At 36.8% G+C, this 24,995-nt stretch overlaps 1 long non-coding RNA gene across 1 annotated transcript; it reads left to right on the forward strand.

Annotated features, from left to right (window-relative positions):
* The first annotated feature begins 5 nt into the window (after positions 1-5).
* Positions 6-23,627, forward strand: LOC150089445 (uncharacterized). The gene is made up of 3 exons (XR_016546667.1): positions 6-96; positions 18,723-18,787; positions 23,521-23,627. It is a non-coding gene; the product is annotated as an uncharacterized LOC150089445 (long non-coding RNA).
* Positions 23,628-24,995: the final 1,368 nt, after the last annotated feature.

The following is a 24,995-nucleotide window of genomic DNA, read 5'->3' on the forward strand; positions in this document are numbered from 1 at the left end:
AGATTGCAACATGTTAAGTGAACTGCTGAGCCAGTATGGAAATATTATCTATTTGAGCATGAGAACTATAGGAAATATGAAATCTGCGATTATCAGGTAAGCTTGCATTACAGTTGAAATAAGTATTGAGATTTTACATAATTAAGTAAATATTTTCATTTATTTTAATTATCTTGAAGAAATTACACAATTGTAAAAGAAATTAAATGACAAAAAAAAAAAAAAAATTAAATCACACCATTAAAAAATCTGACACTTAACAGTACAGTTTAAAATTTGAAGTATTTTTTTTCATAAAAAATTGTCATATCTTTGCAAGGTAGGAATGTGCAAATGAGGATAGGTGTTACAAGACAAATGACTTTGCATATAATGAACAATTGTGCAGAAAAATAGTGGGCCAGTAAATCAGTACGTCTTATAATGGGGATCTTAAATTTCCAGACATTGACTGGAACTTGTGGGTTCCAGTCAATGACTCGCACACTAGCAAGACTTTTGTGGATTTACTGGATGATTGTTTTCTACAGCAGCATGTTTGAGAGGTAACCAGAGGGATTAATACTCTTCATCTGATTATCAGCAGTGATTATTCATGTATTAAGAATTTACAGATAAAGGAACCACTAGGTGGCAGTGATCAGTGTACTGATGTGGGATTTACTTAAAGATGTAACTACCATTAGGGGTAAAAGGAAGGGTTTTTTTCTTTCGTAAAGCTGACTGCAGTGGTCTGTTTTTAAATTCTATTCAGTGGGACCAATTGCTGTGCTACCAACAGCAAATTCTAAATGGGAAGCATTCAAGGAATTAGCCTTGGAAGCTACTAGGCTTTTCATACCAACTAAGAAATACTGTTCAGGGTTTATTATTAGCCATATGGTACAAGGAAGCCGGAGGCTTATGCTGCACTAGCCAAAAAAAAAAAAAATTCTGAATTACTGAGAGAGAGAGAGAGAGAGAGAGAGAGAGAGAGAGAGAGAGAGAGAGAGAGAGAGAGATGCCAAGCCCATATGCACCAGATGGATGTCAAATGAACTAATGGGACTTGTGGCAGAGAAGAAAAATGCATATAAATTATCAGGCAACACAAAGCCTATGGTAGATATAAGCTAGTCTGTAATCAGGTCACAAAGGAGGTTAGGCAAGCGAAGGCAGATTTCGAGAAATCTTTGGCAGAGGATGCAAAGAAAACCAGCAAAGGCTATTTTACTTAAACTCTAGAAGGAAGGGAATGAATTAGATTGGTCCACTTGGTATCGATGGTTCGACTTTGATGATCCTGCTCAGATAGCTAACAAATGAGTATTTTGCATCTACATTCACACATTGGAAATTCTGTAGGGAAGTGGAGAATAGAAGCTTGTTAAATTATAACGGGGAGGTGAATAATTTTGTAATAACTGAGAGCAAATTGAGAAGACTGAAGTTAAACATAAGAAGGCACCTGGGGTGGATGGGATCTATCTAGTTATTAAAGGAGGCAGCAAAGGAAGTAAGTACCTCCTTAGCCATAATTATAAGAGCATCATTGGACTTGGAGGAAGTCCCCATAGACTGGAGATTCCAAATGTATCTCGAATTCACAAAGGGGATTAAAGGGTGACAGTGACAAAAGTAATTAGAGATGTGTTAGTTTAACTTCTGTTCCAGGGAAAATAATGAACTACTGGTTAAAGAAGCATTGCAGGATCATCTGGACCAGTGGTTCCCAACCTTTTTTTTTTTTGACTCGCAAATCCCTTTGAATGTAACATTTTTATCACAAATCACTAAGCGTGTATCTTCTGAAATCATATAATAGTTCTGAATTTTTATTATTATTTCCAGTACTACGTTTTTATAAGTGATGTTGTGTAATATTTAAAATTATTAAGTACCTATACATAACAATGATCTTTCTGAGTGAAAAAATTTAGTATGGAAAACACATTTATTTAACACTATATACTGTAAGATAATGAACTAATTATAAGGAATTGTGGCAGATATGATTTCTTTCGTTGGCAGTTCTTTACTTTATTTAATTTTATTTTACCTTATTGTTTATTATTAGTTATATTTTGTAGTTTATGAAAATATACCTATGTAAATCTAAGCAGACGCCATTACAGGATGTTTAGTGCAAATTACTGGTTGGGAACTGCTGATCTAGACAAGACTGCAGTAATAATTCATACACAGCATGGGTTTGTTAAGGAGAAATCTTGTCTAATCAATTTGATTGGATACTATGTGGTTGCAAAGGAACTGGATGAAAAAAAATAATTTTGATATCATATACTTGGATTTCCTGAAGGCTTTTGATACTGTTATACATGGAAGACTACTGTACAAATTGGAGCAGTATGGTAATAAGGGCAAGTTGCTACAATGGATAAAAGGATGATCGAGTGGGAGAAGAGAGAGAGTGGTAATTAGTGGACATTGCTCTTTGTGGACTAATATTATTAGTTCAGTCCCCTAGGTTTCAGTGTTGGGTCCATTGTTGTTTTGTATATTTATTAATGATATTGATGAAGGTGCATCAGGCTTAAATGTCGAAGTTTGCAGATGATACAAAAGTTGGCAGGGTAATGACAGTATGCGACCATAACACGATCTAGAAAAGTTGGGTAAATGGGCTGAGAAGTGGCAACCGAAGTTGTACATTGACAAATGCAAAGTACTGCACATGGGTAGCAGAAACCCCAGAGAAATGTACCAACTGTGTGAGGGTTACACTCAGGGTAGTGGAGAATAAAAAAAAAAAACCTGGGGGTAATTGTACAGTCAGTTTTCTGAGCAGTGCAAACAGACTGCCAGAGCAGGTAATGGGGTCTTCTCAATGATATATAGAGGCACCTCCGTAGCCAGGTGGGAAGGAGCAGCAGTGCATAACACATGCTTCTTGATTAGACCGGGGTTCGAGCCAGTCACCACCAAATACGGAGTATGCGGAAAGGTCAGGGAATTACCACCGCATATCCCCGGAGCAATATGGCCTTAGTTGCTAATGCTCCTAAAAACCAAATAACTAACTAACTCTATGATATATAGGAATTCTGCTAGCAGAGACAAGGAGGTGATTGTCCCCTTTGTGTAAGGCAATGGTCAGGCCACATTTTGAGTACTCCGTTCATGTCTGGTGGCCTCATTTTAGGAAGAATGTGGAGTTGTTAGAATGAGTACAGAGAAGGGCAGCAAGATTGTTGAGATTAATAAAGGGATGCTGTTACCAAGAAAGGCTTAAGCTCTGCAAATTTCAGCATCTGGAGACTAGGCACCTGAGAGGTGGTCTGATTTGAGGTTTATAAGGCATTGAATGGTTTGAGCAGGCTCAATGCTTGTGGGATTCTTTCTCTTGCTCAAATTACAAACCCTAAGGGGGCATGAACTCAAATTAAGAAATACAGTTGTAGAACAGATGTGCAGAAATTTGCCTTTAGCCTGCAGGTAGTTGACTGCTGGAACAAACTTCCATCTGTCATTGTGAAAGTTGATAGCTTAAATAAATTCAAGGAAGAAGTGGACAGGCTTGTAGAGCAAATGGATTGGGGAAATGGGAAGGGTTTTTTTTTTCTTTTTTGGCTGATGCTGTATAAGCTTGCTTTCTTCCTTCATATGACTATTGTTATTGGCCATATAGTGCAAGGAAGCCCAAGGCTTATGCTTCACCAGCCAAAAAAAAAAAAAAAAAAAATTCCGAGAGAGAGAGAGAGAAGAATGATGATATCCAGCTCAGAACCTTGGGTGTGGCAAGCCCATACTCCCCAGATGTTAGCCCCTGGGGTTATGCTAATGCCAAAGCTATTTAAATTTGCAAGCCCAGTTTGGTGCCGACCGGGCTAGCCAAGTGGGTAAAGTACCTGCCCGGCAACCCAAAGGTTACGGGTTCGATTCCCACCTCGGGCTTGGATCAAAGTACTGCAAAAACCTTGGGAGGTGCAATATGGCCACAGAAGCCGATGTGCCAACAACTACCAAATCAATCAATCAATCAACCCAGTTTGGCAATAATCTAAATACCTTGAGATCAAATATATCACTGATTATTCATCATAGCTTGTTTATATGCAGTTATCCACTAGTTATGCAACCATTAGTTAGTGGTGTGTACTAAGTTAACTCTGACAACAGTGCATATGATATCATTGGATATGGAATAAGATGTTTAATGAAATTGCAGAAGGCAGTTTCATAATGACAACACTGGTATCTGAGGAACTGTACAGAGTTGTGGTGTGACATCCTTTTGCAAAGAAAAATACTGGATCTGTCATCTCCCAGATTTTTAACCCTGGGAGAACACTGAATAATAGGATTAATAAATAATCCCCATTCTGGATGAACTGAAGCAAAGTATTGAACTGCATTCATGCCATTGGACAGATTTTAATTAACTTTAATTAAAATACATCAATAAATTTTTATTGTAAAGGGGGTTGTATTTTTATTGAATAATCTTTGTAAGTCTTAGTATAGTGATTACATTGGGATCATTACTCTGAAAAATTGATTCTGTTATTTGGGTCATTTATTGACCCAAAATTTGCATTGTGAAGTAATTTGTGCCAAATATTTCAATTTTAAAGATGTGTAGGTAGTATCAAATCCTGCCTGAAATTTTTCATGATTCTTTATGGGGAAGTTCCTTACGTGGAAAGCTTCTACCTTCATCAGTAACAAAGAATATGATTATTAAATTCTAATTAAAACATTGGTTGGGACATGGCTATTTAGTACATGAATGGAAGTGTGTCAGATACCTCTTTTCCCCTGTGTGAAGTTGTAGAGATTGTTAGGAGTTCTTGGACTCCATATTAATGGAGTCTGCAAAATAGTATGTGCATTATGGAGACTACCTTTCCAGAAGGGAGGACCAATAATAGAATAAATTTTGGTTAATTACTGGAATAAATTGCCTAAAGAAAATATCCTGAAAAAGGCCTGAGGTTGGGAAAATTCATATTTTAGCATTAATCAGCTCACACACCAACCGTAAGAATAAGTATTTACTGTAACTAAAATATTTACTTAATAAAATAAAATAACTATTTACAAAAACTACTATTATATTAAATTAAATTATATACATGTAAAAACATTAAAACTGTGCATGCAAACATTAAAACATGTGCATGCAAATGCTATAAAAACCGCTGATTACAATAAGTCTGCTGTGGCCGAACATTTTTGGGAGAAGCAGCATCAAATTTCCCCAGAGGATGCGGTTATCGTGGATCGAGCGCATGGGTTCTGGAACCGTAAATGGCTCGAGAGCCTACGAATCTGTTCATCCAACCACAATATTATGAATAGGGACAGAGGTATGCGTATGCATCCTCTGTTTGAAACTATCATCCTAAGTACGGATGAACGGTTCTGCTTAACACGTTCCCGAGCTATTTCTGCTTCCAGTCCAGACCATGCGCCGACTGCACCACGTGTATAGGTACCGTGAGCCTGTTATATATGGACGTGCTGCAGGAAGTTTTGTTACTGCTGAGGAAGGAAGCCGATGCTTCCGAAAGCTCCAGAGACCTTTTATTGTTTTTATCGCTTTTAATCCGGTTTATTTTAGTGTATTTTATCTTAAGGATTTTATCACAGTTTTAATGTTTTTACATGTATATAATTTAATATAATAGTAGTTTTTGTAAATAGTTATTTTATTTTATGTAAATATTTTAGTTACAATAAATACTTATTCTTACGGTTGGTGTGTGAGCTGATTTAATGCTAAAATATGCCTAAAGAAAATCTCCAAAGGGTTAATAATGATCTTTATCTTAAACTGGAGAAATCTGCTTGGAGTGAGTTCCTTCCCTCCCTCTTGCTCAAAATAAACTACACAAGACTTTCCATGTGCAAGAAGCCAAATTCATTTATACACAAATTTTATAAAAAATTGCAAATGGAATCTTGGATAAAAAATTTTCACATAATGTAAACTATTGTGTATCACTCTTTCAAAGTATGTAGTGACTAGTCATACTAATAACCCTATTGGTACGTGATTTTTTTTTTTTTATGAAAACTCCAAACAGGAGAGGTATTAGAACATATAGTATTTAGTACTGTGCATGAGGTGACGGTTGAGAAGATGAAAAAAGATACTTGTTGACATTAGACTTTAACTTCTGTAGATTTTAGTTTTCGGGAAATACATATGAACGAAGGTTGTTCCAGAAAGTGAAAGTTGAATGAACGAATCAGGAAGAAGAAAAGTTGGTTCTGTGAGTTTGAAGTTGGACAGTAAAAGGATGTTGATTAGTTGACACTTGTTCTGACTGATTTGGAAGAGGGGTAATTATAGAACCCAATTCCGATGAACAGTGCCCATGGAGGTATCTATAGAAAGGGCATGCAGCAAAAACTGAAAATCGGTAAGATAGAGGAGAGAATGTTAGAAATGAGTCATTAATTAACCTAACTGCTGTTTAGAATGTAATCTAGAAGCCCGATAGTGGTTTTGGGGGTACCACACCAATGTGGGAAGAATATTCCATGGTAGGGTGGATCTGTGATTTGTACAGAGTGAATAGCTGTTTGAAGGAAAAGTAAAGACGAGCGTAAAAGAGGAAACCCAGTTTTTTAGATGCAGAGTAAGCAATATTTGTAATGTGCTTATGCCAAGGGAGATTAGAAGTCAGGTTATCCCTAATAGAGATACATTATCTTACCTAGAAATCAGAGTATTATCAAAGATAAGCATAGGAGCAGAAGAATCCTTTTTCTGAGATATTAGTATTAGCAATGTCCACATGGTGTAAGGAAGTCTATAGCTTATTCTGCACCAGCCAAATAAAATAAATAATAACAATAAAATAATAATAAGAAAAAATTAAACTAAATAACCAAATTAATAAGAGAAAAGGAAATAAACAACCTATACATTTCTTTCCTCCCAAAGGTAACTATCCAGCTGAACTTTGAATTTCCCCAAACTGTCAGTGTCTACCACCTATGTAGATAATTGATTCCAGTAATTTATAACTTGCTGGCTAAAGTAAAACTTCCTGCAATCCAGTCTAAACATCTCCCTATGTAACATGAATTTATGATCCCCTAGTTCTAGTATCATTTATAACCATGACAATTTTGTCCTCATTCATTTTACTTTTGCCTCTCAGAGCCTTAAACACCTCAATCAAGTTTCCTCTTTCAAGTTTCCAAGCTCTGCAACCCACATATTTATTCTTTCCTTGTATGGATGTCCTTTTGCCGATCTCACCAGGCAAATTATCTGTCTTTGGACCCTTTAAAGAAGCACAATGTCTTTCTTTAGGTTTAAGTCTCCATACTTGAACACAGTATTCCAAATGTGGTCTAACAATAGCCTTATATGATGTGATTATGACATCCTTATCTCTACTAGCAATTGTTCGATAAATCGTCGATAGGATACCATGGGCGTGCCTTTGCAACCTGTCTGCAATGCTCGGAGAGCTTCATGTCTGACCATATCATAACATCCAAGTCCCTTTCCTCCACTACCGGCTTTAGTTCAACTCCACCAAGTGTATAAGTTATTTTTGGGTTACTGTTCCCCAGGTGCAATACTTTATTTTTTGCTGGATTAAAGCATAGTTGCCATTTTTCTGACCATCCTTGAAGTCTATATAGGTCACTCTGAAGAAGCCGGTGATCATTAACCACTCTACCAATCTTTATATTATGTGCAAATTTAGACATCTATCCCTTCATCGATGTCATTTATGAAATCAAAAACAAGTGGTCCTAATACTGATCCTTGTGGGACCCCACTTCTTACATCCACTCAATCTGAGGAATAAGCATTTATCACAACCCTCTGCCTCCTGCCCTGAAGCCATCCAGCTATCTAAGGATTTTTCCCTGTGATTCCAACCTGTTCCAGCTTATAAAGTAACTACTCATGTGGGGCTCAGTCAAATGCTTTGCTGAAATCCAAATAAACAATGTCGAAATTATTTCCGGAAGTCCAGCTCTTGAGTGACCCTGTCAAAATAGCTAACCAGATTAGTTAAACATGATTTTCCCTTTCCAAACCATGCGTATCCTTCAGATTTCCATTTATATGTAAATGATCCAGAATTCCACCCTTGATCATTGTCTCCATGATTTTCCCTACTACTGAAGTTAGACTGACTGACTGGCTGCTAATTTAAGCAGTTGAAGCTGTTTGTTCAGGGTGAGTTTCTAAAACCGGAAGGTGGAATGCAATATGCTGTCAACAGCAAAACTGCGGATAGGATATCTGGTCAATGGAAGAAGGTCATTAATATAAAAGAGGAAAAGAGTGGGAGAACTGAACTTGGGGGAACACCAGCATTAGTGGAGAAGTTAAGACAGAGTGCAATATACCATCACTTGCAGTGAGCAGTCAGAGAGAAAACTGGATATCCAATTACAAAGGACAGTTGGCAAACCATAAGCTGGAAGCTTATTTAGAAGACCTTTATGCCAAACATGATCAAAAGCCTTTCAAATGTCAAGAACAACTGCTTGAGTTTCATCGAACTTTTACATGAGCCAGGATATTACCAGTAGATCAACACTGATGGAAGCCATACTGACGATCTTTGATCAGATGGAAGGTTTGTAGATAGTCTAAGAGTTGGCAGTTAATTGATTTCTCCATTACTTTGGAAAGAGTATAAGTAAGTGCAATGAGACTACATTTGGATGGAAGGGATTTGTCACCATTTTTAGGAACTGGCTGAATACGAACAAATTTACAAGCAAAAGGGAAAACACACTTGTGGAATTAGTGAAAAGGCAACACAGAACAGGAGCACAGTTTTGAGAACAGGTGGAGAAATGCCACTGGACCTGGAACTTTCTTTGTCCGTTGGTTCATTATTTTGTTTCTGACAAACTGGTATATTGCTACTCAAAGTGACAAGAAATTTATTCTTCTCTTGACTTCCAGCCATTTATAATTATTACAGCTAATGGCTTGTCCAAGATAAGTATATAAATCCACCTTTTCAATTTCTGCTCCTACTCTTAACCTGTTCGAAATCTAGTTTGCACTGATGAATAACTGCTTTACAGTTGTTGCAAGCATTGGTGTAGGCAGAAAATGAATCTGGAGATTTGGATATAGAAGCCAATTACGATATGCAGCATTCTTCTCTTGAACAGCTTTAGCACAATTATTGGAAAACCAAGGCTTAGATAAAGGATGAGATTTTAAGGTGGAGTGTGGAATAAAGCATTTCATCTCTACAAGAATAATTTCACTGACATGATCTGAGCAAATGTTGACATTAGAAGATTTGAAACAGTAATCTGACCAAGGAAAAGCAGAAAAGAAATCTCACAGATCATCATATTTTGCATTCTTGTAATGTCAAACAACACGAGGTTGAAAATGGCTATAAGAGAAAGGCTCCATTGGAGAAGAGACTATTACCAAATTGTGATCTGATGTGCCTAGAGGGCCACTCACCTGGACTGTGTACTTAGAAGAATTGTTTGTGAAAATTATTGTGACTTGGCTGCATGGTTAGAATTATCTGGTATTCTGGTAGGTAAATGAACAATCTGTGCAAGGTCATTAGTGATTGCAAAAAGCTTCACCATCTCAACTAGCTGGGTCAGTGTGACTAGAAATCGGAAGCCAGATGGAGATGTAAACATTAAAATCGCCAAAGAAAATTTACTCACCATTAGAAAAGTTGAATGGAGAAAGTCAAGTTTCAAAGAGAAGTCAGAGTTCCAAGTGATTAGTGGGATTGGGAGAATGATAGATGCAACAGATGAATTTGACAGAATGTGTTGGAGAGATTTTAATCCAGAGAAGATAAAAAAAAAATGGAGATTTCAAATTACTAAGTCTCTGATGGTTTCTTTATGCTGATCTGCTATAATGCTGTTCTTATATTATAACCCATATCTCTCTCTATAGTACTGTCACAAAATAACACTCTTTTACTAGTGTAAAAGAGATTAATTTTTGGCACGTTTAACAAAAACATTTAATCTAATGTAGTCAATAGCATGAGAATGAATAGCATTAGCAAAGGCACATGATGCAAGAAAGCAAGCTTATATAGCATCAGCCAAAAAAAAAACAAAACCACCCGTATTTCACCCATCCACTTGCTCCAAATGTTTGTCAAGTTCTGCCTTGATTCTATTTAAGCTATCAACTTCTACAACAACAGATGTAAGTTTGTTCCAGCAATCAACCACCCGCTGGCTAAAGGCAAACTTCCGCACATCTATCCTACAACCGTCTTTCCTCAGTTGGAACTTATGCCCTCTCAGGCAATTATTCTTTTCTGACTGGGAATATCAGAACAGACATATGCACAAATACTTGAAAGCAAAATTAATTATACTGTGAATAATTCGGACAACTGAGATGAGCAGTGGTTGAATCAAACGATAACTGGAAATCTCTCAGAAAAGGTACATGGGGTTTGGCAGACCAAGTAGAAATAGACATTGAGATTAGAACTGAAACCATGTATATTTGTGAAACGAACAAAGAAGTGTTTTTGAGGTTTAGATCTTTTCTCAGGTAAGTTTGTTCTATTAGGTTAACAATTCATAATATATTCAGGAGTAAAAAAAGGTGGTGAGGGAATGCTGTATGAAGTAATGAAATTTTTGGATATGGCTTGCACATGACAAGAATATATGTGGCTCCTCAACATAATATGGACTGACAATGTCCCCCTTCCCCCATATACACTACTCAGACTTCCTCCAGTCACTGTTTGGCAGAGTAGAGGCAGTGAGATTATATACTAGCTGATCCAGAAGCTCTTTAGAGTGTTACCAATAGGTGCAGTGTGGTAGACTATCTAACTGCCGGCCTGCAAACACAGTTTTGGAACTGGTACCTTCGAAATATCTCCACCTGTGATGTTCTCTTCTCGCTTGTCCTCAAACTTTAGCTTCTATTTCTTTGCAACTGGTTTTCAGTCAGAAGAGTGAAGTAATGGTTCTAAAGGAGTGGCGAGCCTGACGGATACGTTATAGTAGCGAAAGAGCTAAAAATGGTTAACTTAAAGTATCTAGGAAACACCATTACAAAGACTGGAGTGATAGATGAAATAAGTAGAAGTATACAGGCGGGTGGGAATTTCTATAGGCAGACCAGAGATCTGATCTGGAACAGGAACACCACTGAAGTGTAAGAAAGCTATATATCAGACCTATTATGTACCAGTTGTGACATATGCACCTGAAACTTGGACTATAAGGAAAAAGGATGAAAGCAGAATGTAGGGACAGAATTGAGATTTGTGAGGAGCATAGCTGGAAAGACAAGACATGACAAAATCAAGAATGAAGTGATTAGGGAGAGAATTCAGGTTAAACTCCAGAATAGGATTGAAGAGGATGAACAAGAGATGTTTGTCAAGGTTTGATTTACAATTAAGGGACAAAAGACAAAGGGGAACACCAAGAATAAAGCATTAGCATTAGTAGAGGCACATGATGCAAGAAAGCAAGCTTATACAGCATCATCCAAAAAAAAAAAAAAACCTTCCCATACTGATCCATTCATTCCAAATGTTTTCTAGTTCTGCCTTGAATTTATTTAAGTTATTAACTTCCACAACAGATGGAAGTTTGTTCCAGCAATCAACTACCCACTTGCTAAAGGCAAACTTCCACATGTCTATTCTACAACTTTCTTTCCTCAGTTTGCATCTATACCCCCTCAGGTTTGTAATCTGAGCAAGAGGAAGAATCCCATCAGTATTGAGTCTGCTCAATCCATTCAAGGCCTTATACACCTCAATCAGATCACTTTGCATGTGCCTAGTCTAAAGAAGCTGCAATTTGCAGAACTTCATTCTCCACTACCTTGAGTGTAACACCACCCAGTTGGTACATTTCTCTGGGGTTACTGCTACCCATATTCAGTACTTTGCATTTGTCAATGTTTAACTTCAGTTGCCACTTCTCAGCCCATATACCCAACTTTTCCAGATCCTGTTGCAGCAGCATACTGTCATTACTGTTATTAACAACCCTGCCAACCTTTGTATCATCTACAAACTTTGACATTAAGCTTGATATACCTTCATCAATATCATTGATAAAGGTGGCAGGATATGATAAAGACTAATATCATTAAGAGAGGAGGAAACTGAAGTGAAATCAACGACGGAAGAAGTACACAGATGGAATAGTGGCGAGGCTCATACATCACCCTGTGGAATAGTGGAACGATGATGATGGTGACCCTTGAAATCTAAGGAAGATTGGTTCTTGTCATGATGTCCATCCTAACCTCAAAAGACATCAAGCACACTGTATGATGGAAGAGATGGGGGGGGGGTTTGCCACAGCTTTGCTCTGGAAACTAAACATAGGTTTCGTCACTTCAAGCCTCCAGTAAGCAAAGTAGTGTTGCTCCAGTTGATGAGATTTATGTACCACCTAGTATTGCCTGGTAACACAGGGGGCAGCATTCCTCAGGGTGATGCGAGTGCTACACTTTGACACCAGCTTACGTTGGTTCACACCTATTTGGTCACCTTCAGTGTGCTTAGTACCATATTTCAAGACTTGTACATGGAGAATATACCCAAGGTTACTAAACAGTCCCACCATTGCGAAGGTGCAAGCAGAGGAGTTGGCTGTCACAGACTGACCAGACTTTGCCAAAATTAGGTCCACTTGACTTGTACAGCACCCAAATATCAGTTCTGTCAGTGTTTTAGACTCCCAGGTAGCAAGCCCTGCTTGGTATATCCGAGAGAATGTCTGTGATAGCCTTATGTACCAAGTCTCAACCTTGAGACTTGGTACTTGCTTTGTCTGCTGGTTTACAAGCAATGTCGGTAGTCATTAAAAACATCATGGAGGGTCTGGTCGGGCATCTCTATCATAATCATTTTGTCATCATCCCGTGTGTACTGTTTAAAATTGTTCTACATAATTTCTGCATCTAGAAAAATTGCAAAAGTGCAACTATGCCTGGATCCATGAAGGAAAAAAAGGTGATGAGCTTGGAGAAGCTTGAAATTATCTTAATGGTTGAAGCCGGAGAAAGTGTCAGTTATAGGACGTGCATTTGGAATCAATGAATCTACAGTTTGCACCAATCATGCAAAGGATGCCATAAAGTCATCTGTGCAGCATTCAAGACTTCTGGCTGCAGGACTTCTTTTGCATTAAATATCTGCAAAACCTGTTGTTGATGTGTATGCAATTGCTTTTGGTGGCATGGATCAAAAACACATCCCAGTTGATGTGTTATAAATTATAAAATTCCATAAATATCCTAGTAGTTTGAAGCTGAAGAAGTCCTGGAGTTTTTGGCAATTAAGGGATGGTTGGACAAGTTTCACAAGTGCCATAACATGTACAGTATTATGTTTAGCAGCAAAGCTGCAAGTACCCATATCTAGAAGTCATGGTCACTGTCCTCTGTAACTTAAATAAGCAAATATAGCAAATCAAACTGATATCCTGCAGAATTATTAAATTTAATCCAGAGGGACAGCTGCCCACCGAAGTAGGTATTTAACAGATAAGACAGGTCTGTACTGGAAGAGTATGTTAACAAGGACCTTTATTTCTAAGGAAGACATAAAGGTGCCACGATTCAAGGTCTCTAAAGATCGGTTAACTCTGCTATTCTATGGAAACGCAGGAGATTTTAACTGCCAGCCCCTTTTAATTTATAAATCAGAACTCAGATCTTTGAAGAAAAAAAAGAAAGTAGCCTGGGGGATCAATAACTGAGTGTTGCTGACAGTTTGAAATGTTTGTCAACTGGTTTGTAAAATACTTCTGCCTGAAAGTTAAACAATATTGTAAAAGGCAGAATTTTCAATACAAGGCACTGATGTTAATTGATAATTCCCCAAGTCATTTACAACACCTGGAAATCTTGAACGAAACATTTTAAAGTTGTCTTTGTCCCTGAACACAACTTTTTTTTTTTTGATTCAGCCAATGGATCTAGGCATCATTTCCACATTTAAAAAATTCTATCTAAAGAAAAATCTTTTAAAGCATCGTTTGAAGCCTGGGAAAATCCAGAGGTAAATTTATGACTTTTTAAAGTCATGAAGCCACTGATTGGATAAGATGGGTGAACACTAATTACAAGAAAGCACCAGCGAAGAGAGCTAGAATGGGGATTGGAATTCCTCTCGTGTGAATATCATAGAGTAAATCGAATAGGCTCCTTACCTAGACATTAAGGGGAGATCTGATTGAATTTTTATAAGGTGCTGATGGGGTTGAGTAAATTGAATGAAGGTCTGTTCTTCCTTGTAGGCACTCATAAAATATCATGGAATAGCAGGAGATTGGATCTTGTGAAGTTCACTATGGGAAGTGTGTTGTTGAATATTGGAATAAGTTGCCTCCAAACGTAAAGACAGTGAGTGAATAAATTCAAAGTAAAACTAGATCGTACTTTGGAATGGTAATAGTATGAAATTCTGTTTTATTTTACTTTTTGGCTGATGCAGAAAGTCTTCTTCCTTGAATCATCTGGTCTTGATAAAATAAAATGAGGGAGACAAAAAAAAAAAAAAAAAAGCAACAAGAATGCAATCTTAAATAAGAAGTCATGGTCGCTGTCCTCTGTAGCTTAAATAAGCAAACATAACAAACCAAAATGCAAATTAACATTGTGCTAAATCATAATAAACAGATTTAACATAAATAACCAAATTGAAATGATTGATTAACATTAAAACAATGAAGAAACTAATTGGTGGTCATGAACATTCAAATAAAATAAAAAGATGTTGGGATAGGGAAAAACTTAAAGGAATGTTGTGGGTGAGAATTAATATAATGTATTGTTTGGTGTTGGTTGCTGTCTTGCTTAATATAGTCAGTAGTATATTCTCGGCGCCTCCGTAGCCAGGTGGGAAGGAGCAGCAGTGCGCAGCACACGCTTCTTGATTAGACCGGGGTTCGAGCCCGTCACCACCAAATACGGAGGATGCGGAAAGGTCAAGGAATGACCACCGCATATCCCGGAGCAATATGGCCTTAGTTGCTAATGCTCCTAAAAACCAACCAAAACAAACAAAAACAAATTAGTATATTCTTGTTTGTCAGAATTCTTTGACTATCTTAATGTCCATATGGTAATTTTGTTAAAAATAGGCTTTTCAGTATTTCTTGTAATGACCTTCATGTTTATTAAGAGAAGGTTTCTTGAACCAGATTGTCATTGCTATGGGTTGGATTAGTATTAAGGCATCAGATACCCATGGTACCCATGTTTAGTCTCCACAGCTAAGTTCTGGTCAACCCTTCTCAATCTCTTCCATCATGCAGTAAGACTGACTTTTCTGGTTATGATGGACATCATGGTGAGATCCAATCTTCCTTACATTTCATGGGTACAGCTCTAAAATGGCATTCGCAGGCCAGCCGCTAGTTAGTACACCGGACCGAACCTAGTAATTCTAGGGGGCTTCCGGATCAGCTAATCTATAATCTTTCTGCCTCTACTCTGCCAGATAGTGACTGGAGGGAGTCCAAGTAGTGTGTATATGGGGGGGGACATTGTTGTGGCCACGTTATGTCGAGGATCTGGGTATATTCTTACCATGTGTATGCCATATCCAAAAATTTCATTACTTCATACAGCATGTCCTTCCCCCCCCCACATTTTCTTACTATTGAATACACCATGAATTGCCAAACTAACAAAGTAAGCTTATCTGCAAAAGGATCTAAGCCTTCCAAACACTTCCTAGTTCATTTCACAAATATATGTGGTCTCAGTTCTAATCCAAACTATGTCCATTTCCACTTGCAGTCTGCCAAACCCCATGTACTTTTCTTTTTCTGACAGAATCTCAGTTATTGGTGATTCAACTACTGCTCATCTCAGTTGCCCAAATTATTTGCTGTATGATTCCTTTTGCCTCAAAGGTGGTATTGTGCCTATGTCCATTCCGATATTCCAGGTCAGAGACTTGGTAATTTCGAATCCTCTTTTCAATCTTCTCTGGCTCAAAACCTCTCTACCACATTCTGTCTGTCAAATTCAACTGTTGTCTCTACCATTCTCCCAGCTCCACCAATCACTTGGAGTTCTTTGACTTCCTCTCTTTGCAACTTTACTTTCTCCAGTATAACTTTCCTAACAGTGAGGTAATTTTACTTGGTGAAATTAATGTTCACAACTCCAGCTGGCTTTCATTTTCTGGTCACACCGACCCAGCTGGCCAAGATGCTGAGGCTTTTGCAATTACTAATGACCTTGCACAGATTGTTCATTTACCTACTAGAATACTGGACAATCCTAACCATACAGCCAACACACTTTATCTTTTTCTCACAAACAACCCTTCTAAGTACACGGTCGAAGTGAGTGGTCCTTTAGGCACGTGCTATCACAAATTGGTGATTGTCTCTTCTCCAATGGAGCCTTTAACTCATGGCTATTCCCAACCTCGTGTTGTATGGCATTACAAGAATGCAAAATGGAATGACCTGCGAGATTTCTTTTCTTTTACTTGGTCAGATTACTGTTTTAAAACTTCTGATGTCAATGTTTGCTCAGATCGTGTCAGTGAAATTATTCTTATAGCAATGGAATCCTTTATTCCCTATCCCATTTTAAAATCTCTTCCTTTATCTAAACTTTGGTTTTCCAATAAATGTGTTAAGGCTGTTCAAGAGAAGAATGTTGCATATCGTAATTTGCTTGTTTCTAATTCTTCAGTTTCATTTTCTGCCTACATTAAAGCTCGCAACAACTGTAAAGCAGTTATTAATAAGTCCAAACTAGATTTTGAACAAGCTAAGAGTAGAAAACTTGCTTCTTACCCTAATGGTAGCCGAGCATTCTGGTCTCTTGCCAAAGCTATTGACAGCAACTTTTGCCCATCTCTGTTTCCGCCTCTGTCAAAAACAGATGGTTCTGTTGTCACTTCAGCCATGGTTAAAGCTGACCTGCTAGCATCCCATTTTTTTCCAACTCTTGTATTAATGATCTTGGTAAAACACTTCCGACCATTCCCAGCATGCCCCAGTCAGTGCCTCCTGTGGTCTTCCGTCAAAAGGATGTCAGAAGGATTTTGACGAATCTTGATGCTAAGAAAGCTTCAGGTCCTGATGGTATGTCTCCATTTGTTCTCATAACCTACGTTCCTTAACTTACTCTTGTTCCTTGCCACCTTTTTTCACTTTCTTATTCCACAGGTGTTTTTCTTTCTGCTTGGAAATTTGCTCCTATCCAGCCAGTTCCTAAAAAGTGTGACAAATCCCTCCCATCCAGTTATCGTCCCATTGCAATTACTTCTCTTTCTAAAGTAATGGAGAAATCAATTAACCGCCAATTCTTAAACTACCTAGAAACCTTCCGTCTCATCAAGGATTGCCGGTATGATCCACTGGTTGTGTTGATCCACTGGTGATATTCTGGCTTATGTTATCCATTCATGGACAAATTCAATGGAAAAATTTGGTGAAACACAAGCAGTTGCTCTTGACATCTCAAAGGCTTTCAATTGTGTTTGGCATAAAGGTCTTCTAAACAAGCTTCCATCTTATGGTTTTCCAACTGTTTTTTGTAATTGGCTATCCAGTTTTCTTTCTGACCGCTCACTGAGGGTGATGGTAGATGGCTCTCTGTCTTCTAATTCCTCCACTAATACTGGCGTTCCCCAAGGTTCAGTTCTTTTCCCCACTCTTTTCCTCTTGTATATTAATGACCTTCTTCCATTGACTGGAAATCCTATCCATAGTTTTGCTGATGATAGCACATTGCATTCCACTTTCCAGTTTGAGAAACCATGCCCTGCTCAATCAGCTTCAACTTCTTGAATATCCACTACCAATTCCTTAAATGCCGATCTCCAGGTAATTCTGCAGTGGGGCAAAGACAACTCTGTTGATTTCAATCCTAAAACTCAGTCTTGTCTTATGTCTTGCAAAAAGGATTCTTCTGCTCCTATGCTTACCTTTGGTGACACTCCAATATCTAGGCAAGATGATATATCTCTTTTGGGGATTACCATGACTTCTAATCTCTCTTGGCACAAGCACATTACAAATATTGCTTCCTCTGCATCTAAAAAACTTGGTTTTCTCTTTCGCTCTTGGCGTTACTTTTCTTCCAAACAGCTGTTCACTCTGTACAAATCTCAAATCTGCCCTACCGTGGAATATTGTTTCCACATCTGGGACAGTGCCTCCAAAACCTCTCCCAGGCTTCTAGATTCCATTCATATGAGGATAGTTAGGTTAATTAATGACTCATCTGTAACAAATTTCTCCACTCGCTGTCTCATAGATGTACTGTTTCTGCTGCATGCCTCTTCTACAGATACTTCCATGGGCACTGTTCTTCTGAATTGGCTTCTATAATTCTTGCTCTTTCTTTCAAAACAGTCCGAACACATGCAGCCAACATCTATTTACTATCCAACTTCAAACTCACAGAAGAAACTTTTCATCTTCATTTATTCATTCAACTGCTGTTTTCTGGAACAACCTTCTTTCATACTTTTTTTTTTTTTTTTTCTGAAAATTAGTCTACAGAAGTTCATGTCTAATGTCAACAAATATCTTCTTTTGTCTTCTCAACTTCCAACCCAAGCATGGTACTAAGTAATATAGGTTCTAATGCCTCTTGTGTTTGGGGTTTTCATAAAAGTAAAAAAAAAAAAAAAATCCCCCCCCCCCCCAGCTTGTTACCTGTTATAAAATTTTGCATATTAATCAATATAGGTTAGATTACATTTTCAGATTAGACAAGCCTTTCTTAGGCATTATAAGCATTACATCCTCTTCCCCTATAGAATGCCAAATGATACAGAATTTGAATGGATTATATCTTGTATTGATGGAAGCCAGCCATTTGGAGGTAAGAGTTACTATCTGTCATTTACTGTTTACTCTTATTACTATCAGAAGATAATATAAACTTCCATGTATTAGTATTTCTACAATATAGCACTGTCAATGTGGGCTATCTGCTTAAAAATTTAGTTACATATTTCTGAACATGGTAACATTTTTACCATGAAGTTTTCTATGGTTAGCATTCCTTGGGATAAATCTAGTGCTAGGGCAGCTAGCACTATTTATCCCAACTAACAAGCAATAATGGCAACAATTAGCAGTGCTATGATGACTTTAAAAAAAGGGATTCTTATTAAACTTATTTTTGACAGGAATAAAGCTGAGAACATTAAATATACTAAATGAAAAAGAGGCTTACTGGATTGTCTTTGGCTATCTAACCACAAACCACACATGCCCACCCACCCACCTAAAGTTGGCTTATGGAGAGTTGAATGGGGTCCAAATGAATATTCGTTCCTCACCTTCTCTTAGTACGAACTGTAGTAGGGAGCTACTTGCACAGGAGGGTGCACTGCTAACATTGAATTAAGCTGAACAAATTGGATAAGTTAACAAAACCATCAAGACTTATACTGGCTTGGATACTTCCTGGGTGAACAAGTTTTGCATTTCAAGGAAACAAGACAGTACCAAATATGCTATTGAACAACAATGAAGATAGAAACATTGATGTCAAAGGCTTAAATGGCAGAGAAGTGGAACTAGCAGAATTAGGTTAATGTGATAATGGAATATCAGATATCACAAATCAAGAGGATGACTACAGGAGTGTTGCAGCTAAACAATAATTACAAACTGAGTTATTCTAGAATTAAGATATAGGCAAAGAAGTGTAGTACTACCTTTTTAGAACAGGTCTGGAAGAATATGTAATTGGCTGGGAAACATCCACCAGATAGAAAGCTTTTTAATTTTCTTGTGTGCATGCTGCCTAGTTAAAGATTCAAGAAAAGATGAAATAGCTCTTCAATATCTGTGTGTCCTGAAATAAATGGATGGCTGAAGAGAAGTTTGGAAGAGAAAATGGCTTTAAGATATCAACATGGAGTGAAAATAGGTGTACTTAACAAGTTAAATGCAATTAAAGAAATTACCAAGAATAATAATATCTAACATTAGTAAAATGTTTGATTAAGTGAATAAATCTGTTATTGACACATGGCTTGCTGATCACATCCTTAACTACTCCATTGTTGATATTCAATTTGTTGACTTCTTGCACTACTACCTCCATGACTCAAGGCTCATGCTGGCTGCACTATGAATTGCAGTAGGGGACTCGCACCACTCTATGGAGTCTTATTCTGTAATGTGATGAGTGCTGGTGTGTACGTCATACATGTAATTTTACATCACTGATGTCAGATTACTAGTTTTTGTGATCCTGCCCAGTCATTCTTGCCTGTAATAATTGTGTGTCATATGTGTTGATGTAATGCCAGTATGCTGTGCATTTTTTTTTTTTAAGCTGAAGAAGAGGTACCTTGCATTAAAAAACTTGCTGTATTAGTTCTTTGTTGGGGGCAGGTTCATGCAGGTCAGGTTGTTTTAAGTATAAAAATTAAATTTATAAACACCAGAGTAACAATATCAACTGTGTGGCACCACACTTATATTCAAAGATTGTTTTTATATATGGTCATTATACATAAATAGTTTTTGGTGCTATTTGTATACTATTATTTATATATTCTTTAGGCTTTATTTCATTTATGAGTTAATATATTAACTAATAAATGAAATGATAGACATTAAGCAATGAAATAACTGGTTTAAGTAATATTATTTGCTTAATTATCAGATGTAGCTATTTTTATTGTATAATTTAAATTACACATAACACTGCTCCACTGTTATATTTTTAATAAATTACACATTTCCTATTTTTATTTTATATATATGAAGTTATGTAAAAGAATATAATAAAGAAAGAGTGCAGAACAGATTAATGCCATCAAATTTATGATTGTACATTACATCTGTCTGTATATAACAGTATTTTAGTTAATTATAATACCAACTAGATAAATTGGACAAAAGTATTAGGGGTGATGGTGAAAACTATACTCATTAGCTCAAAGTGCCAAATTTAATTAACCCAAGTTGGACTTCTTTGTTGACCCTATAAACAAACACATGAAATAGTAAAATAATAATATAGCTAATTATAGATATATGGTTACATTGAATGGAACGTTAACTCCACTCAATATATCCCATCAATAATTAGCTGAAGCTACCTGTTTCTGTTTACCATTTGCCGGTTTTTCTATGTTTCAAATATACTGAGAATTTACTGTAAATATATAATCAAATTGGCAAGTTGGTAATTAAGCTAATTTGATTATACAGGTAACCCTCGCTATTCGCGGGGGTTACGTTCCTGAGAAATGCCGCGAATACCGAAAACGCGAATACTGAGTTATGGCTCCCATAGTAATAAAGGGGTTCCGTTCCAAAGTATGAAATATATAAGAAAAACTAGTCTAAAATTTTGTCTATGTATGTATTATATGTACCTTCATAATGACTATATACATAGACAGTACATAGTGAAATGCAAGCATATGGCATCGAAACGAAAATAAGAAACAATTTAATATTAAATGTAATGTTTATTAGAAATTTCAAACAAATCTTTCAAACCAGCGTCTTTGCTAGCTAAAAAACGTATCCCGCCAGTGCTATCACCAGTTTCGCTAAAGTGTTGATAAGGAGTTTTGCGTTTTCACGAATGATGAGTGAATTTAACGGAATTTTATTTTGAGTTCGGTCTTCTATCTACAGATTTAAAGCCTTTTCCGTTTTTTCCAATTTAACATCACGAGTTACAGAGCAAATTTTTGAAGCAATTAGCGCATTTTCACGGACGCTACGGCGGATTTTTTCTTCCGATTTTTTGATTGATCGTACCGTTGACTCATTGATTTTATAATGTTTTGCCACTGAGGAATTAGAAATTTTATTCGCTAATGTCATCACCTTCTTTGATATTTTCACATTTTTCTTGTTATTCGTAGTGATATTTTTGTAGGGGTTAGAAAGAACTTGTCCACAACAAAGTCACTTTCTTCCGTTAACACACTCGAAAAAGTCTGTTTATCACCGCAAAACGGTAGATTTATCACTTTTGTAAGCATATCAATTTATAAATTGATAAATTTATTCAATTTATAAGCATATAAATTAAAAGCAAACGACGAAACCTTCCATAACAAGCGCATAACACATATTGAACAAGGATTAGCGAGAAACATTCACGCTCGCGATTTTGTCACCCCTCTCCCCCCACCCACTGAGCGCTGTTTTGACCGGGAAAGATAATTTTAGCCACTCCCATGTTTTTTTATGGCGGAAAATATTCACGGCGCTTTAAAATTCACATTTTTTAGGTTTCATTTTATATTAAATCGTCGATCGCGAATACGCGAAACCGCGAATACAGATACCGCGAATAGCGGGGGTTTACTGTATATTTATAATCAAATTCTCTATATTTGAACATAGAAAAACTGGCAAATGGCAAACAGAAACAGATAGCTTCAGCTAATTGATGGGATATAATGAGTGGAGCTAACCCTTCTTTTAACCTTCCATTCAATGTAACCATATATCTATAATTAGCTATATTATCATTTTATTTTTACTATTTTATTTTGTTTGTTTATTTATAAGGTACAACAAAGAAGTCCAACTTGGGTTAATTAAATTTGGCACTTTGAGCTAATGAATATAGTATTTTACCCCTAATACTTTTGTCCAATTTATCTAGTTGGTATTATAATTAACTAAAGAGTGTGTGCATGCGCAGTGCCCTACCATTAATATTTTATGATGGCCTTCAATCTTCGTGGCATACTCTCAATCAGCATTTTTATAAATGTCATTTTGTTGTCAAAATGTCATAACATTGTTTAGTGCAATGTTTGGTGATATGTTCCTCCACTTGGCCATTAACGCAGTCACCAGTTCGGCCTTGTTCTTTGGGCGATCTCACCGTGCACGTACCCGACAAACCAGTACATCCCAAAGATGCTCGATAGGGTTCAGATAAGAACTCTGGGCTGGCTAATCCAACTTTTCCACACCCATATCCTCAAACCACTGTGTTATGACCCGATCAGTATGGCATGGCACATTGTCTTGCTGATATGGGTATGGGCCTTCTCCAAAGTATTGCCATAATGTTGGAAGCGCATAATTGTCCCAGATGGCCTGGTATTGCACAGCATTCATGATTTTGTTGATAACGACTAAGGAGCCCAAGCCAAACAATGAAAAGAGCCCCATGCCATGACACTGCCTCCACCAAATTTCCCTGGCAGGAATGGCCATTGGACTGGTAGAGTGTGAACCTCGACTCGTCTGTCCGTAGGACTGTTTTCCACTGCTCTACAGCCCAAGATTCATGCTCCTTACACCATGTTAGTCGGCATCTAGCATTTGTTGAGGTAATCAATGGCTTGTGAACAGCTGCACGATTTTGGTTCTTCCTCCATCCCCTAATTAACAGGCATTTATAGCTTAGTTTGTTGTGGTGTTTCTTTTTCTCTCAATCTTGAAACTTAACTTGCTCTCAGAACACTCAGTCTGCAGATTTTATGCTTGTACATAATGGCTTTTGTGTCAATCAAAATATGTTAAATTAATTTTTCAGTTGTGTGTGTAATGTTTAAAATATTAATTTTAATAAAATGTAACTTTTTTTTTTTTCCTCCCCTTTTTATGTAGATTGCCATCTTCCTCTTGTCTGCCAGGCAAATAGTGCTGGTATAAGTTGACTGCTGATGGATTAAAATGTGTGAATTATATAATTTAATGTTTACATGCATGTGAAAAAAAAAAAAAAAAAACTCTTTATAGGTATATTAACCTGGCAGTGGCTTAATGTTTTATAATATTGGGTGGTCGTAGGGTTATTTGAGATAGCCACATTTTTTAAAAGCTTGTGTGGCCGTACATGAAAATTTTATGATTCTTCCTCCCTGTCATTAAATATTTAAAACTATTTATGAACTATCTAAAAATATTTCGTGACTAAATGCACTTCCGTCATTTCTACTACCCAGGTAGTATTGCATGTATTGTTTAATTATCTCATATTGTGAATACCTTCACAACGAGTTGCTGAGGTATTCCACTGCTTTGAATAAGTACACTTCACCAGTGGAGAAGACTAATGTTACTTATTCTCGGCAGATAGCATCGTTTCGAAGCTTGTTGGCTTACTGAAGCTTCAAAATGATGCTGTCTGGGTGGTGGTGGTGGTATCCGCGAAGAATAAGTAACATTAGTCTTTTCCACTGGTAAAGTGTTACTTATTCAAAGCAGTGCAATACCTCGGCAATTCGTTATGAAGGTATTTGCAATATGAGATATAATTAAATGATGCATGCCCTACTACCTGGGTAGTAGAAATGATGGAAGTGCATTAGCCATCCATAAGCAACCTTTTTTATTTATGAACTAGTTATATGTAACTTAATATGCTTATACATATATTAAAAAAATCTTTTTAAGAATATTTAACCTGGCAGTGGCTTGCCACATTTTATAGTGGTCACAGGGTTGATTTAGATAGCCACATTTTTAGAAGCTTATGTGTCTCTGTACATGAATATTTTGTGATTTTTCTTTTCCTGGTCATTAAATACTTAAGCCATATCATATTTCATTGTAGGTAGTTTTAAAAAAAAAAAAAAAAAAAGTTCAGATCAGATTTTTATAACCTTACCTTTTGATATAGTATGGAGGTAGAATACACTGAATTATTTTTCAATAATTGGGTGTCTTCTGCTTTTCTGATTTCAGTTTCTTCCAGTTTTTAATTATTGCTTATTTCTCATATATGTGAATAAGTTTTTCCAGTTACAGATCAGTAATTAATGATGTTAGGGGGCTCTGCTCATGTTCAGTCTTAGTTACATTAAACCTTTATTCATAGGACTAAAGAAATAAGAACTGAATTAGCCTTTTCACTCATACAGGACTTATTGTTTTGACTGAGGTATTTACCATCCGTTAATATACTTCTGTTTATCAATACATTATAGAAAAACTGGAATATTGTATGAAGCATTTTTGTACTCTTTTATGACCATTGAAGTAACTTGTTGAAATACTCTACCTATCTAAGTGCTACTATTATAAATGCTATACATAAAACCAAACTTGGGTGACATATACACCCTGTACAAGATGAACAT

Source organism: Mastigoproctus giganteus, chromosome 2 (genome assembly GCF_048544385.1).
Source record: "Mastigoproctus giganteus isolate SK-2022 chromosome 2, ASM4854438v1, whole genome shotgun sequence".
NCBI lineage: Eukaryota > Metazoa > Arthropoda > Arachnida > Uropygi > Thelyphonidae > Mastigoproctus > Mastigoproctus giganteus.